The sequence below is a fragment of the Suricata suricatta genome, chromosome 12 (genome assembly GCF_006229205.1).
Source record: "Suricata suricatta isolate VVHF042 chromosome 12, meerkat_22Aug2017_6uvM2_HiC, whole genome shotgun sequence".
NCBI lineage: Eukaryota > Metazoa > Chordata > Mammalia > Carnivora > Herpestidae > Suricata > Suricata suricatta.
The window spans coordinates 38,303,995-38,321,304 of record NC_043711.1 but is presented as its reverse complement, the minus strand read 5'-3'; the positions used below and the strand labels follow the sequence as shown (position 1 = coordinate 38,321,304).

Sequence of the window (17,310 nt, the reverse complement as noted above, 5' to 3'; positions counted from 1 at the left end):
TTTTGCATATACTGCAAACTTGGTTAATGTTGACTGAATGATTATCTATAAGTCAGCACTTTTAAATAAAACTCAAAATTGCCATAAGCACAGGAGTTGTTTTATTACAATATTTCTTGCTGACAGTTGGCTCCTTATTATAATCTATGAGTAAAATATTTACTGTGAATTGCAATGCATTCACAGAAATTATGACAAAACTCTGATAGATGGAGCCCAGACAACAACAGGGAAAAGAACTAGCATATGATTCATAAAAAACTGCATGAATCAAAGTGCATGGGAATATTTGTTATAGTGAGTGCTGACTGACTCAGACCCTACAAAGTTCACTTCCATATGGGCTAAGTCTCTTCCAGAGAGGGCAGGTTAAAACACATACACACTTGGCACATGAGTCATCCTATGTATTCATGTTTTAAAGGACTTATGGCTTTTTTTTTGGTACTTAGGCATGTTTTTTTTTAAACATATACTGCTTTTCTTAGCACTTACTCTTAAAATAAAAAAAGACAAAATGGAAATCTAAAGTGATACTCTAGAAACAATGAATGCTTAGGGTTAGATTGTAATAAATTACATGCATCAGCTGTAGGCAACAAAAATAACACTGTATTTTTGCTTTCTGATATACTTCTATGTTTACTTCTATGTTTCCTTTTTTTTTTTAATGTCCCAGCTTTATTTACAACCAGACCCCCCGGCTCCCACCCTACCCCAGCTCCTCGGCTTAGCTTTGGGGGAGAAGTGGGATGCGCAGTGACACTTCGGGGAAGCCTTGAGCTCAGGGAGGTGTGCAGGGTGAGCCTGTCACTTCTTCTGGGCTTGTGCCCTAGCCCGCTGAATTTTGTCTGCTGTGGCCCGGTCTGTGGCTCCAGTGCAGTGGGATAATACGAGGCTCAGCTCTGCTTCGTTCCTGTGCTCGATGGCCACATCTGCGGCCTGAGCCACATCCCCTGTGCTCCAGACTCACACGGGAGGCATACCTCTTGGCCTCATATTTGTTGTGTTGCTTCATGCAGATATCGACAAAGGGCAGGTAGCAAATAGGTGATTTCTTGCTCTTTGAAAACTTCTCTAGCTCCTCCCAGTCTTCCAGATCAGCCAGGGCCATCAGCTTCAGCCACCAGAGCCTCTTGTCAGGAATGCGGAAGTCACGCGCCAGCTGCTCTGCACGCTTGTTGTGGCCTCTGAGGATGAGGGTAGTGACCGTGTCATGCAGAGACAGGTCCAGGAACCGGCCCCCCAGCTCTTCTTCTAGGAGTCGCTGCAGCCGTAGGAGCCTCATTTGATCCTCCGTGGCCTTGGCTGCAAACTCGTTCTTGGCTTTGTAGAAGGCGTCAGCTGCTGTCTAGACGCAGAGCCGCAACTCGCCCCTCGATACGCTCCTCTGCGGCATAGCTGGCTCGGATGTGGAAGCTGCCCAGCTCCTGGTGGTTGTCATCCTGATTGTAAAGGTCCTTCAGCGTCTCTAGCTCCTGATGCTTACAGAACTGTCGGTACAAACTCAAGGCCATGGGCTGATTTTGAAGAGTCATGAAAAAATCTCCTCGATTTAGCTCGTTCTTCAGGTGCAGCAACACCGTGAACACCAGATCAGTGTCCCCACTCTCAATGGCCTTGCTCAGTGCCAGTTTGCTCCTCTTCATCTTTAGGAGAAGGGGTACCTGCTCCCCAGAGCGCGGCTCATATTCCAGCAGTTTGATGGCCAACTCTGTGCGGCCACAGCCATAAGCCCGCGCAGCAATGTCAGAGTAAGAGACACCAGGCGTGTCCCCCAGCTTCTGGTTAATAGCCCGAGCAACATCCTCATCGGACAAATCCTTCTGTTGCACCTTGCAGCAGGCCCAGTGGGCCAGGATCCTGCTGACGCCCTGCACTTCAGGAAGGCGCAGGTACTCACAAATCTGGATTGCCAGGGGGTAAAGCCTCCGCAACACAAGCCTGTCCAGCAGCACCTGGATGGTGAGCTGCTTGTATTGGGTGTAAGTGAGGGGGATCCCGATGTGATAGTCCCGGACAGCATTGAGCACACGCAAGTCCTGACACATGCGCACGAAGCTGTCAGGTGGGAATCTGTCAAGGAAACACTTTCCAAAGGGGGCCGCCCTAAGCAGGCTCTTCTGCATGTCTGGCCGGTGCTCATGTCCCGCGGCTTCGATAACTTAGTTGGCATTTAACACTGAGATATGAATGTGTGTTTCAGAAACAATTTCTATAATCACACATTAGCCTACTTTTTGTGACTTGTGGTGCCACTTCAGTTAGGGAATAAGCCTAAATCCTTAATTATTCCTCAGAATACATCACTTTCTTTGCATACATCACCTAGACCATGAAATAAAGGAGAATTTTTAGACACTGACATAACTTCCCAAAAGAAAGCATTTGCTTCTTTTTTTTTTTTTTTTTTTGACAAGGCTGATTATAGCCTGAATACAATTGGGATAAAATTGTTTTGTTCCAAAATCTAATATGATAAAGCAAGGATATTTATAAAAAGCATCTGACACTCAATTTTTTAGAATAAATATTTGAAGCTGAATTAAATGTCATCATGCCAGGGGTATATTAATAAGAAGAAATTCAAATGGACTACAAATGGGAATAAAATCTTCAAGGAACCTAGGAAATTACAAATGATTTACAAATAACTGAGACATTATGTTTCAAGCATCTTGTGGGAGAAAGGTAAATCAGCGAGTCTGTAAAGTCCTATTTAACTTAGTATAGAGTATTATATATCTGTCAGGACAGTCTAAGATTGCTTCAGTAATAAATGATCCCCAATCTCAGTAGCTTATGAAAGCAAACCTTTATTTCTCAATTGTACTTCATATACAGTGTGGTTCTGGTATAACTGCTCCATATCATTTTTCTACTGAGTTCCAAAAGGACAGAAATCCCCCTACCCCGTATTATGTGTCTTTGTGAAAGAGGGAAAAGAGCACATACTGAGGTACATTATGGCTCTTCAAGCTTCTACCTAGAAGTGATACCTATCAATTCAGTTACATTTTATTGGCATGAAAATCATATGGCCATGCCATAGTTGAAAAGGTGGGATATACAGTTTTCCTTTATAGAAGGGTATTGGATATTGGTGAGCAATGATACTGTGCTAGGCTACCCCATGTTGATGGAAACAGACATACTGTATTTCAGAATGATACAAACATAAATACTTAGAGAAGGGTGCAGTAGCATTGAGAAAAAGAGAGGGTGACTGGATGCTAGAATACAAGATAAATGGAAAGAAAGAATACTTGTAGTTCCAGGACAAATCGTGGCAGACTCTGAATGTCTAACCAAGAGATTTGGATAGTAATGCTATTCTATAGAAACAAGTTTGTTCTGGGTTAGATATCTCCACAAGTAGAGCCCTGGAGACTGCAATTTGTTTATCTGGGAGGAGATCCTAGGAAACAAAAGTGAGGGAGCAGGAAAGAATGACAAGGAAGGAAGAGTAGCCAATAGCAGGTGCTTTATTGAGCTGGTTACTGCTGTGGGCATTCCCAATATGGTTGAATTGAGGAGCTGTGTCAGTATGGGTTCTCTAAGAGGAGACACAAAGTCTACATTAAATGTGAAATCACTTTATTATGGTCTGTGAGATAAAATGAGAAGGGAAAATCATTCTAGACATCACATGGTTCAAAGAAATTTCAAAAAGGCAGTGGGAAGTGCTAGAGTCACACTTGTCTATTAAAGGATTCTCCTGACTTTCAGGAGCAAATCTGTTAGTCCTTACATGGGAACATCCAATGGAAAGCATGGTCTCAAACTACACATGGAGATGGATTTCAGAGCACTGTAGCTGGGATCCTTAGTCAATGATGCCCCTTAAAGTTGAAGGTTTGCAAGGTACATTCCCAAACACACTACAGGAACCATATAAAATTTGCCTCACAATCATTTCTTTAAAGAGATTCAGGCTGGAGCATTTACCTACTCACTCACTTTCTCCATTGTTTAAGGGTTGTTACAAACAGCATTAAGCCTCATTTTTTTCTATGTATATGGAATAAGCAAGCTCCCTAAGTTTTGAAGAAAGTGCTAAGGACAAGAAGCAGAGATATGTGGTAGGTGTCTAAGGTGGGGTGCTTTCAGAATTCACAGGAGGCTTCTATCACACCCATGTTTAGAATCAAGAATGAACCTAGGATTGAGACACAGAGCCCCAAAAAGCATATGCTGAAATGGTAATGGCTAGATAAAAGACACAATAAAGTATACTTTATAATGACTTATTGATCTAGAGGACATAGGAAAAGAGACAGAGTAGGGACAAGAAGACCACAGCAATTGTCCTGGTATTAGGTCTAGAATTACGGTGTGTACCACTACTCTGTAGTCAGATATATCAGGTGGAATCCTGATTTCTGGACAAGGTACTTAAATTTTCTGATGCTCAACTTCCTCATCTATAAACGGGAATATAATAATGCCTGCCTGATAAATTTTTTTGCTGTGGGGAAATTACTTAATTTTCTAACCCATCATTTGTTTCTCTGTAATTGGAGATAAAAGAATGCCCACTTAATAGCACCCCTATGAGGATTAAATGAGATGATAGTGTGGCAGATTCTATTTGTTACTCAACCAACGTCAATTCCTCAGTTTTGCCTTTCTGAAAGAACCATATTTGAGGGTGGAAGAAGGCAGCACTTTCTTAGTTAGAATACTTCACCTTTTTTGCTTCCTTGCATGTAGGGTGGCCATTTGATGCAATAGGCCAAAGAATTGAGTTGCTACTGAATGCAACTTCAGGGAAAGCTCTTGGTTTGCTGATATATGAAACAGAGTCAGTAAAAAAAAAAAAAGACTCAGTTGGTATATACATTTCACCTTCCCCCTTCATTTTCTTTATGTTGCAAAGGCTAAATGATGTCTGGACCTTGAAGTCTTTTTTTCTGTGTGAATAGAAAAGTCACATTTGAAGATGGTGGTATAGAAAGAATCTGGATCTTTTTTTTTTCTTTAAACAGAATCATGTTTTTTTTTAATTTTTCTTTTAAAAAATTTTTAAGTTTATTTACTTATTTTTGAGAGAGAGAGAGAGAGAGAGCACTCATGAGCAGGGGAGGGGCAGAGAACGGGAATTCCATGCAGGCTCTGCCTCATCATCATGGAGCCTGATACGGAGTTAGAACTTGCAAACTGTGAGATCATAACCTCGGCAAATCAAGAATCAGATGCTTAACCAACTGAGCCACAAAGGTTCCCCATTTTCTTTTCAAAATTTTGTTTAAATTCTAGTTAGTTAACATATAGTGCAATTTTGGTTTCAGGAGTAGAATTCAGTGATTCATCACTTACATATACCACCCAGAACAAGTGCTCATCAGAACAAGTGTCCTTCTTAATACCTATTACCCATCTAAGAAACGAAACAGATGAATATACAGGAGGTGGGTTTGGGGTTGGGGGTGGAACAAAAGAGGGAAACAAACTATAAGAGACTCTTAAAAGAATCTGGATCTTTGATGAATTTCTTGACTCGCTAGATTGACCTGGATTAACACATCTGAATCTTTTGTCATATAAAAAAAAGCCCATATTTTGTTTAAACCACTTCAGTTAGGTTTTTACACACAACTGAGCACAGTCCTGACTAAAATCAATAAACAAAGTCCTTTACAGAGTTTCTTACATATATATTTATATATGCATGTATATTTAATGTATATTTATTACCTATATTATATATGTATTTATATACATAAATTTTAGCTACTATCATGAGTGTATTAGTGTTATGGTTGCTTTTAGTAGTGAAAGATAATTATGGTACTAATCCACGAGTAGAGAAAGATGGGAATTTAGAGACAATTAAGTGATATATCAAAATAATATCCAAAACACTTGTTCACTAAGGGTTAGAAAAAAGAAGCAGGGGCCTAATGACTCAAAGAAAAAGAATGGAGTTCTGAAAACCCAATAATAATATTAAGAAGTAGCTAACAGCTTTTAGTGTTCACTGTGTGCCAGGCAAGTTTTAAGGACTTTGCTAGGCTCAAATGCTGAACAATGGTGCCACTGACAGAAAAAGGGCAGTTGGAATAATGCAGTGATGAGAAAATGATCAGTTTCATTCTGGAATGTGGTGACTCTAACAGGACAGCCAAATCTTCAGGGCAGAAGGAAATGTGTGTCTGTTTCCTGGCAGAATCATTGGGACTGGGGATACTTGAACTGGGCATGATCTGCTCTCTTATGGTGAGAATTGAAAGCAGAAGAGGAGATAGAGCGAGTGAAAATTCTAGAGAGACAAAAGAGAGTCCAGAAGAGAATCTGTATAGGTGAAGGGTAAATGTCAACTCTTTCCCCCCAAAAAGATGCTCTGAGTGGTCCTATTGCCATAGATGTAAGCTGCTAAAACCAAGACCCATGTCATCTTCCACAAAACACTATCACAAATGATCACGGAATAGTATATTCTACTGGAAATGAAAATGTTACAAATCTTCCCTTGTTTCAACTCTTATTAATAAATATGATCTAGTGAGCCTAACTTATTTAAATATTTTGAAACTGAGTATGCCCGGATAGTTTTTCTGGGCATTTATAATATGTGCCAAGTATCTATAAATGCCAAATTTTGAGAGATCATGGGGACTTATAATAATTCCCAGGAACTAACATATATATGATCTATTTTTGTAGTGATTTACTTCTTAGTCCAACATGGGGATATGAGAAGGGACTCCAGTTAATGGAGGATGTACTGGCTAACTGGAATACTCTTAATTTGAGATTCATTTTCCTTGGGTGTTTTCCCACAATATTTACTTCAGTGTAGTGATTATGCTCACTTATCTTTATTGTGGAAATAACTGCATCTATTAAGTTTTATAAAAATGGATTAAATTCATTTCATCATATTTCATTCTATATCATGTATTGATATAATAAAAGCATATAGTATTTGTAATGTTTTTTAAACAAAATTAGAAAATTTTTTCAAATATTAGAACTAGCCAAAATCCTGATGCAGACGAGAATACATCAGTGTTGAAAAGTAATTTTTCCAGCTACTCTAATAGGTATCACGCCCATCAACGTGTTGGCTGCTAACCGCAGGTTGAGAAGGCTCAGCAGCAAGTGTTATAATGGGTTGGAAGTGAAAGGGGAAGAAGAGATTCATTTTCACTCTTTCTGCCTCTGAATAAGATGATTCACACCCCTTACAGTTCCTGTGGGTTTCACTAGTGGCACTTCTTAAAAATAGAACTACCAAATCTCAGCACTGGAAGCAATTTGGGGGGGGGGTCATCCCGAAAAGCATCATACTTTAAGAAGAATCTCTTTTATATCTCTTCATGCTTTGAAATGTCTGGAGGTTAACCCACAATCTCCATATGTAGCCCATTCCACTTTAATTTAATCGTTTGAGATTTCTTCCTTAGTTACAGTTAAAGTTTTCCTTTCTGTAAATTAATAGTAGTAAAACAGATGCAACAGCTACTGATGTTTGCATATGTTGAACATTTTACTTAGCTGCACCTAACTAAATCCACCCTTGTCACTTTAGCAACAACAACAACAAAAAAGTTTTTGAAACAGAATTTGATTCTGACAAAATTAGAAGGGCAAGTGGAATAGGCTGTAGGTGAGGTTTTCAGGAATATCTCCTCAAACAGAACCGCAGAACTGGCCTACTAAGGGCGCTTCTGCCTCCATGATACTCAGGAAGAGCAGAGAAGAGAGTCCACGGTTATTCTAGGACCATATCCTCTCACATCTGACACATTCCCAAACAAACAAAAACAAAGCAAGGCAAAGCAAAGCAAAGCAACTCTGAGCAAGCCTTTCGTCTGTCTGGATCCCTCTGGCTCTAGTCTTTTCCACATTCTACATATGCCACAGTTTCCAGATTTTGTCTGTATCTTGGTTGCTATTATTGCTTTTAATTTCCCTTGTGAAGGGATCATTTCCCTTGTGAAGGTATGCAAGTGGGTCATGCTGTTTTACAGTTGTGGTGGGTACAATTGAATATAAGGACATCCAATCCAGCAAGTTGGAGAACTAATACCTTCTGTATGCCATATATAGATTCTTCAATTTTTTGCCAAAATTTGAATTTGTTACTAGGGGAAAAACAAGAGATTGGGACAGATAAAATAAAGGTAATGCTTTGCTTTTTCTGCACTTCCTGTAAGGATTTCAGTCTACTCTGATAGCATCTATTGGTTACATTTAATAACACTCTGTTTATAAGTGGTATCATACTAATTTTAATTATGAATAAATTAAGGATCGACAAGATTAAGTAGATTCCTAGAGATTGCATACTCAATGACAAAACAGGGAATTAAACTGAGAACATGTTTTTTTCTCATATCCATTCCACTTCTGCCAAGGAAAAAAGAGCCCATTTTCTCACATCAAAAAACCTGAAGCACAGGGTGCCTAAGTGCCTCAGTTGGTTAAGCATCTGACTTCATCTCAGGTATGATCTCATGGTTCATGGCTTCGAGTCCCACATCAGGTTCTGTACTGACAGCTAAGAGCCTGGAACTAGCTTCAGATTCTATGTCTCCCTCACTCTGCCCCTCTCTCGCTCATGCTCTGTCTTTGTCTCTCAAAAGAAAAAAACATTAAATTAAAAAAAAAAAACCCAAAGCTCACCACACTTCTGTGTTTAATGGACTTGACAACCAAAACAAATCATTTTTATTTATTTATTTTTTATCTTTTAAATGTTTTTTTAAAATTTATTATTGAGACAGAGAGAAACAGAGCATGAGTGGGGGAGATTTAAAGAGAGAGGGAGACATAGAATCTGAAGCAGGCTCCAGGCTCTGAACTATCAGCACAGAGCTTGATGCAGGGCTTGAACCCATGAACTGTGAGCTTGTGACCTGAGCTGAAGTCAGCCGCTTAACCGAATGAGCCACCCAAGTGCCCCACAGATCATTTTTTAATATATCTTCTCCTCTCTATGAAAGGATAATAATCTTAAGTGAAAAAAAAATAATGACCAGGAAAAAAAACCCAATGAAATATTTTTGTTGGAACTTGTACAATGATGATGGTTTAAAACTTCATATATTATATGAATGAAAGAGAACCATACTTAGATTCTCTCTCTCCTTCCCTCTGCCCCCTCCCCCATTCATGCTCCCTAAATAAATAAATTAAAAAAGTGTTTTTCACGTAAGGCACAGATACACCAATTGATTTTCAAAAACAATGAAACTTAAATTGTCCCATAGAATGAGAGAATGAAAACAATGCAGGTTCTGTTTCCCCTCTCGATCTTAATCTCTCTCTCTTCAGTGTTTGCATAACAGCTTCTTGACCTCAACCACAGCAATTTCCTACTCGACACATCCCCAAAGAGAAGAAAATCAAGAACAAAAATGAACTATTAGGACCTCATCAAGATAAAAAGCTTCTGCACTACAAAGGAAACAATCAAGAAAACTAATAGGCAACCGATGGAATGGGAAAAGATAGGTGCAAATGACATATAAGATAAAAGGCTAGTATCCAAAATCCACAAAAAACTCACCAAACTCCACACCCCAAGAATGAATAATCCAGTGAAGAAATGGGCAGAAGACATGAATAGACACTTCTCCAAAGAGGACATCCATATGGCCAAGAGACATATGAAATGATCCTCAGCGTCACTCATCAGCAGGGAAATACAAATCAAAACCACACTGAGATACCACCTCATGCTGGTCAGAGTGGGTAAAATGAACAAATCAAGAAACTATAGATGCTGGCGAGGATGTGGAGAAACGGGCACCCTCCTACACTGTTGGTGGGAATGTAAACTGGTACAGCCACTCTGGAAAACAGTGTGGAGGTTCCTCAAAAAACTATCAATAGAGCTCCCCTATGACCCAGCAATAGCACTGCTGGGGATTTACCCAAGGGATACAGAAATGCTGATGCACAGGGGCACAGGTACCCCAATGTTCATAGCAGCACTGTCAACAACAGCCAAATCATGGAAAGAGCCTAAATATCCATCAACTGATGAATGGATCAAGAAGATGAATTTTATATATACAATGGAATACTACATGGCAATGAGAAAGAATGAAATCTAGCCATTTGTAGGAAAGTAGATTGACTTCAAGGGTATCATGCTAAGGGAAATAAGTCAGGCAGAGAAGGACAGATACCATATGTTTTCACTCATAGGTCTAACAGAAGAAACTTAACAGAGGACCATGGGGAGGGAAAGGGGGGAAAAAGAGTTAGGGAGAGGGAGGGAGGCAAATCATGAGAGGCTCTTGAATACTGAAAATGAACTGAAGGCTGAAGGGGGAGGGGGAAAGAGGAAAGAGGTAATGGTCATGGAGGAGGGCACTTGTGGGGAAAAACACTTCATGTTACATAGAAACCAATTTGACACTAAACTGTATTAAAAAATAAAATACAAGTAAAGGGGAGTCATCAAATAAAAAGATGTAAAATATGACAACATATACATAAAATGTGTGGAGAGGGGAGAGTAAAATTTTTTTAAAAATGGCTGTTAGGGGCAGTCTGGATGGCTCAGTTGGTTAAGTGTACAACTGTCCATTTTCGCTTAGGTCATGATCTCACAGTTTGTGAATTTGAACCCTGTGTTGGAGCAAGCACAGTGCCTGCTTGGGATTCTCTGCCTCCTTCTCTCTCTGCCCCTCCCCCAATCATGCTGCTTCTCTCAAAAATAAACTTAAAAAAAATTAAATTGGAAAAACAAACAAACCCTGCTGTTTAAATGCAGTAATATACAGTTTCACAGGGCTGGTAGAAAAAACAAACAAACAAAACTGTGCCTAAAGCAAGCTCAGTCCATTCCACAGCATTATGAACTTATTTTTGAAACAAGAGCATGTGTGTGAGTCCACATGCATCTGGGAGTAATTATACCACTGGGGGTCCTCCAGTTCTCTCTGTGTCCATTCTCTTATTTCTTGTTGTGAATTTTTCCACCAGAAACATGCCATTTCTTAGTCTCCTTTCCTATTGATGTGTCCGTGCAATGAAGTTTTGTTCAGTGAGATGTAAGCAAAAGTATACATAGAGCAGTGCTTCTAGGAAGATTCTTTAAAATGGAAATGAACACATTTTATCCCCTTCTTCCATCCTGGAGGTGACAGTCTAATGGATAAATACTGGCATGTCATTTTAGATTTTCTTTGCATTTTCCCAATGACTAATGATGTAGCATCTTTTCATGTACTTATTGACTATTAATATCTCTCTCTTTTTCTCCATCTGTTCCTCTGCCTCTACCTCTGGCTCTCTTTCTCACTTTGGTGAAGTTCCTTTTCAAAATCTTTTGCCTTTTGAAAAACCGTTTTGGTTTGTTTGTCTTAATTTTTAGTCATAAGAGTGTTTTATATATGTTTTATATAATCTTTTAGCTGACACATGTGTTACAAATATTTTCTTCCTAGCTGGTTTGTCCTTTTGTTTCCTAAATGTTGTCTTTCAAGGGCAACATTTTAAATTTTGATGTAGTTTAATTTCTCACTTTTTAATGCTTTCTAGATTTTTAAATATTTTCTATATGTATGAATACTGCAAATTCTAAAGTTGTAAATATTTTGTCCTATGTCTTATTGTTGAAGTTTTATAGTCAGTTTTTACACATAATTTTTAGATGATATAAGGTAAAGGACTACATTCATTTTTAAATATATGTTCAGCACAATTTGCTAGTAAGTTTTTACTTTTTCTATTGAGTTGCATTGGCAAATTTTTTAAAGGTCAACTGATACATCCATATGGGTCTATCTCTGGGCTTTCTGTTATTTTCCACTAATCTGTATCTGTATTCTCCCATTACTAACTCATTTTGGTACCACATAAAGTCATCTGGCTTTCTGTTTTTATTTTATATTTTTAAATTACTTTGGTTATAGTAGGTCCTGTGCATATTTTAATGTCAGTTTCTCAATTTCTTTAAAAACAAAAGGTTACTTAATTTTTGACTGGGATTCCATTGAACCAAACCATGGATCAATTTTAGGAGAATTCCTATATTGCCAATATTAATTCTGCCAATCCATGAAGTTGATATAGGTATTTAAAACTTTCAGTTATGTTCTGTGTTTTCAGTAAAGAAATTTTGGGTGGCTTTTTGTTAGATTTATTCCTACGTATTTTATGGTAATTTTATCATCTGGAAATAGGAAGAGATTTTGCATCATTGAAATTGTGACTGTTTTCTTGCTACCCACTTTTATGATGGCTGCCTTCTGCTCCACATTCTACCAAACATAAAATAATTTGTCCTGTCTCCAGGTGGATTTACCACTCTTTATAATTTATCCTGTGACTATACTTCTCTGATGGTCTAAGAAAAGGTTATGACTCTATAAATTATATTTCTCATTATTAGAGCAGAATAACATTTTCTGGAGTTTCTGTATCCAAAGCAAATAGAACTGTTCATAAATTTTGCTATATTTTCATTATCTTTAGATCAAAATGCATTCTAATTTTCATTTTGCTTTTTCATTGATTTGTGAGATTTTTAGAAACATGTCACTTAATTTATCATTAGATCATCTTATATTTATTATTCTATCATTAATTTTAGTTGAATTCTATCATTTTAGAAAATATGTTTTATATGTCTTAAGTTCATTAAAATTTATTGGAGCTTGCTTTGCAGAGTATTGCTTCGCTCTGCTGATAAAACTTCATTTGCACTTGGCCAGGATTTGTGTCCTTAAGCTGTTGGCCAGTGTTCTAAAATATAAATTAAAATAGTTTAATTAGTAGTTTTATGTACTTCCTCTATATCTTTATTAATATCTCAAATATTTGTGTTATCAATTTATTTCTCTACTAGTTCTATATACTTCTGTTTCTTATGTTTGAGACTACACTATTAAATACCTTAACATTTAGGATTGCTATAGCTTCCTGATGAATTCACCCTTTTATATCTTTGAAATATACTTTTTGTTTTTGGCAATATTTCTTGTTTTGAAGTCTACTTGATTCCACATTAATATAGCTCTATAGTTAATTTTATCTAATTAGTGTTTGCATGGTATATTTTTCCCATCTGCTTATTTTCAAACTACCTGAATGTATTAGTCATTGTTCTACACTTGAAACATAACCAGTAGGACAGATATATAGCAGTCATTGGAAATATCTAAATTTTATTAATTTAGTACCAAATTGCAGGTATTTTGTTGGACATGTTACATGTCTTTATCCATCTACTCAAATATTTATTAAGGGCCCATACTAAAGCTGGCACTCAGCTATTTGGGAAGAATTCAATACAAATGGAATCTCCCTACCAATAGAGTATTTCCTAGCACTTGGCATTACACAAAGATCCGCTGACACATCAGCTCAATAATCTTAGGTTCTACCTAAGATTAACCACTTTGCTGAGCTGAGGATGCCACTCCCAATTTTTCTGTAAACTCTTTCCTATCTTTGTTGGAAGCCTCAAACTCACTGCTAGGAGCAGACAAGTAGACCCACAGGAACCAGGTGTTATTATTCTTTCATTTTATTCCTTACAGGTTATGTCAACCAAGTGAGCTGGAAAAAAAAAAAAGAACTCTGATGTTAATTAATGTAAAACTTGCATACACATTTGTATGGAGCAGATATAGTTAAATTAGTCAGGGTATAATTTATACATAGGCACTCATTCTGAACGGAAATTGAAGACCTAGTCATAAGTCTAAAATGAAAGGGAAAATAGGTAGTCCTTAAACAAATAAGTATAACATTACTTCAACTTCAAAATTTAGGAGTAAAGTATGTAGTCATTAATTTTCCCTTTAATAAGTATATTTAACAAGTAGACTATAAGATCACATAATTACTATGTAGACTAAGAATAGTTAATAACCACATTATACATAGTTATTATGGAATACAGTATGGAGTAGAGTCCCATTTTAATTCTGAGAGTTAGCTTTCTTCCCACACTAATAAATTAATTAACTGGTTCTTTACTAATTCAACCATTGTCTCCTTTCTTTGAGTTTGGGAATTGTAACAACTGACTTGTGATTATTGTTATTTCATGGTACCTTCCCAACCCATCTTCACACCATCATATTTCTGCATTAGTAAGGCTGCAGAAATCTTCAGGCTAATATTCCTTGAGTAATTCCTTATTATATTGTCAGTGCTATTTGTGTCCTGGGACTGCTGACCCTATGCATTCCTTGGTTGCCCGTGATCTTGGGAGAGCTTAGATTTTTGAACTGCCTTTTCATCTTGCACTAAATTTGTTGGTAGTGAGTATGAATTCTGCTGTCACTTTACCTTTAGCTGAAGAAAAGCCACAGAGAACCTTTCAACACTTATCAATGGCAAGTACTTTGTGCAGACTTTGTCTTTGTTTCTAAACTTAAGGTGGTAAGTGTGGAGAGATTACATTCAAACTAAAGCAAACTTCTTTTACTTGTTATAATTTAATTTAAAAATACTTTTTCACACCTGCTCTGTAGATAAAAATGGTACCTGCTATTATAGAGCTTATACTTTAGCAGAATGAGGCAAAAATAAACAAAAAATAACATTTTAGATAATTATAAAGACCAAAATAAAGGTGATTATATATAGCAGGCAGAACTAGCTACATAATTTGAGAGCCCAGTGAAACATGAACATGTGGGGCCCCTTAATAAGAAATATATATGGAAAATTTCAAGACAGACCATGAAGCCGGCCCTCAGAGAGAGGTTTGCAGGCCAGCGAGGTGGGCGGTGGGAGATTAGGGGGTTTGAGCGGCAGGGGCTTTATAAAAGATTTTTCATCTCTTTAGGTAAAATTTCAGAGAAGTAGGAGCCGTTCAGACATGCCAGGTGGAGTGAGCTCTGAGAGTGTCGCCCCTAACCTTCTTGAGGAACAGAACAGCTTGTGAGGCTAACGCATCCAAGGGAGAGAGTTGTAGAAGATGGAGCCTGAGAGAGTCGTGGGGGACAGTTCATACAGGATCCTTCGGGTCATGGCGAAGGATTAGAATATGATGAGTAAGCCCTAACAAAGCTTTAAGAATTGAAATTTGGTCCATATGTTTGTGAGCCTAAATAATATGCATTAATTCTGTCGTAAAATTTGCAATGTCCCTTCTTTGCCTCTTAAATACTCTTTCTTCTGCACTGCCTGGTAGGAAGGAAAATGGAAAAACAAACAAACAACAACAAAACGACTATTTCCATTCTCCCTCTTTTCCTCATTCCCTTTACTCCCTACTGAGTTCCATCCATATAATATTATGCCAAAATCATAAGTAGTATAGGATTTTCATATATATAATATACATAACATATATAGCATGTATATAATAGATATGCATTATAAATACACATATATACATGCAGCATATGTATATATAAACATACTATTTATGCTCATGTGTATAATATATAAATATATTACATTTGATAAAATCTTGAATTTAGTAAAAATGGGGGAAAGCAACTAGTAATCTTTAACTTGGAAAATCTGTGGGTTTTTTCTCCATCTAAATAAAAACTTTATTGATAATGGGCACCTGGGTGGTTCAGTTAGTTGAACATCCTACTCTTGATCTTAACTCAGGTTTAAATCTCAGGGTTGTGAGTTCAAGCACCACACTGGGCACCCCTCTGGGCACCACACTGGGCATGAAGCCTACTTAAAAAAACAACAACAATGATTTAAATTAAAAATAAACTATACTATTATAATTGCTTTTAGGTTTTATACAGCTTCATTGGGCATCAATATCAATAAAATTAGATGGTAAATTAATTCTATCCATTTAGCTAAAATGATTTAGAATTCATTTATTCATTCACTATTCCTTTATTTATTCATTCATTCAATATCTATTTTATTAAGCACCCTCAGTGGCCAGATACTTGCCAGATTCTGTGTTCCTGAAGACAAAACATTATCTAACATAACTGATAAGAAAACTCAAATAGCATTTTAGAATGAGAGATCATTGTTAACAAGACAAAAAATGAGCTTAGACAATTATTAAAGTCCAGATTGATTGCAAAAAGGATCATTCTGATATTCCACGATAATGTGGGTGATAAAGGATTTCTGTTTCTGTCCTGGACTTGAAATTTTTACACAATTAGAATACATCTCTAATATGTTTCTAATTCATTGTTTTTAGAAAGCATCTAGGAATGGGCATTATATCCATATAGTTCACTGAAAATTACAATTTTAAATATATTAATGCTTTAAAAATCTTCTACCTAGCACTAGATGAAAACAAAATGTCACTTGTACTTACAAGTTTTTCGTCACAGATAAATGTGATGAAGTCAGTAACTCACTTGCGTCCTTCCTATAGATTGGGGGCTTCTCACTAGTGGAGAATGAAAATCTGAAAGTGTCATCACTAGCTGTTGCTTTTGCTTTACTTTTAGCTGACATGGTTATTGGCACCTCTCAATAGCAGCACTATTTTCTCTCTTTTTGCATGTTCCTCCCTGGCACTAGCTGGAGGTGGTAGCAGCTTTTTACATTGCCTGGTGCTGACTGATGAAGTATCATGGTGCCAGGTTTTGAAAATCCAAACTCAATGACAATATTTGAAGACTGAATATGTTTTTGGGGCTACTCTTTTTAAGACTCATCTATAACTAGCAATATTGTTAATATAATAGCGGTCCTTCTTTATGTTTATACAATTGGCAAATTTTGGAATAAACTCATGTTTTGTTAAATACTTAACCCTACAAATGCAATCAAATGTATGTATATATTCAAATGTGGCTTATGCTATTCTTACACTGAGTATCCAGGGAAATTATAATATTAAAATCCATTAGTCATTTGTTTTGAAAAAGATCAGAAATTTTGATGTAAGATGAAAAAGAAACTAATAAAAGACTTGTGATAGTTAATGTATTTTGACATGGTAGGTATTTAGAATATTAGAATAAATGGCCATTTAATATAAGTAATTCAGCATGAAGGGAAGTTTATTATCTCCCAAACTACCCTTCAGCCCACTTCTGGTAATAACTGTCTGACCTTATTAGCACATGTAATAGTATCTAGGCAAAGGGAACAGTTTAGATAAAACATACAAACCTAAGGAAATTTGGAGATAAGGATTTATTCTCCTGGTAATATATTATTAGTATAAATATTTATTTCTGTATATGTAAATTTTATAGAAATTGGTGCATGGGGTGAAAGAAAAAATGATGGTTGCTCTTGCTAGAAGACTATGCCAGGGACCACCCCCTCTATACACCTTTGAGGAGGTAGTATGTAGTAGAACCCCACAAAGTGCTCAGCAATGTCTAGTTATACTCTCAGCTTACTAACATCATGATCTTAGTAAATCACCCAAACACC

General features: G+C 37.0%; 1 pseudogene; it reads right to left on the bottom strand.

Moving 5' to 3' along the window:
- Positions 1 to 680: 680 nt before the first annotated feature.
- On the bottom strand, positions 681 to 16,377 carry LOC115274456 (annotated as a pseudogene).
- Between the last annotated feature and the right edge of the window lie 933 nt (positions 16,378 to 17,310).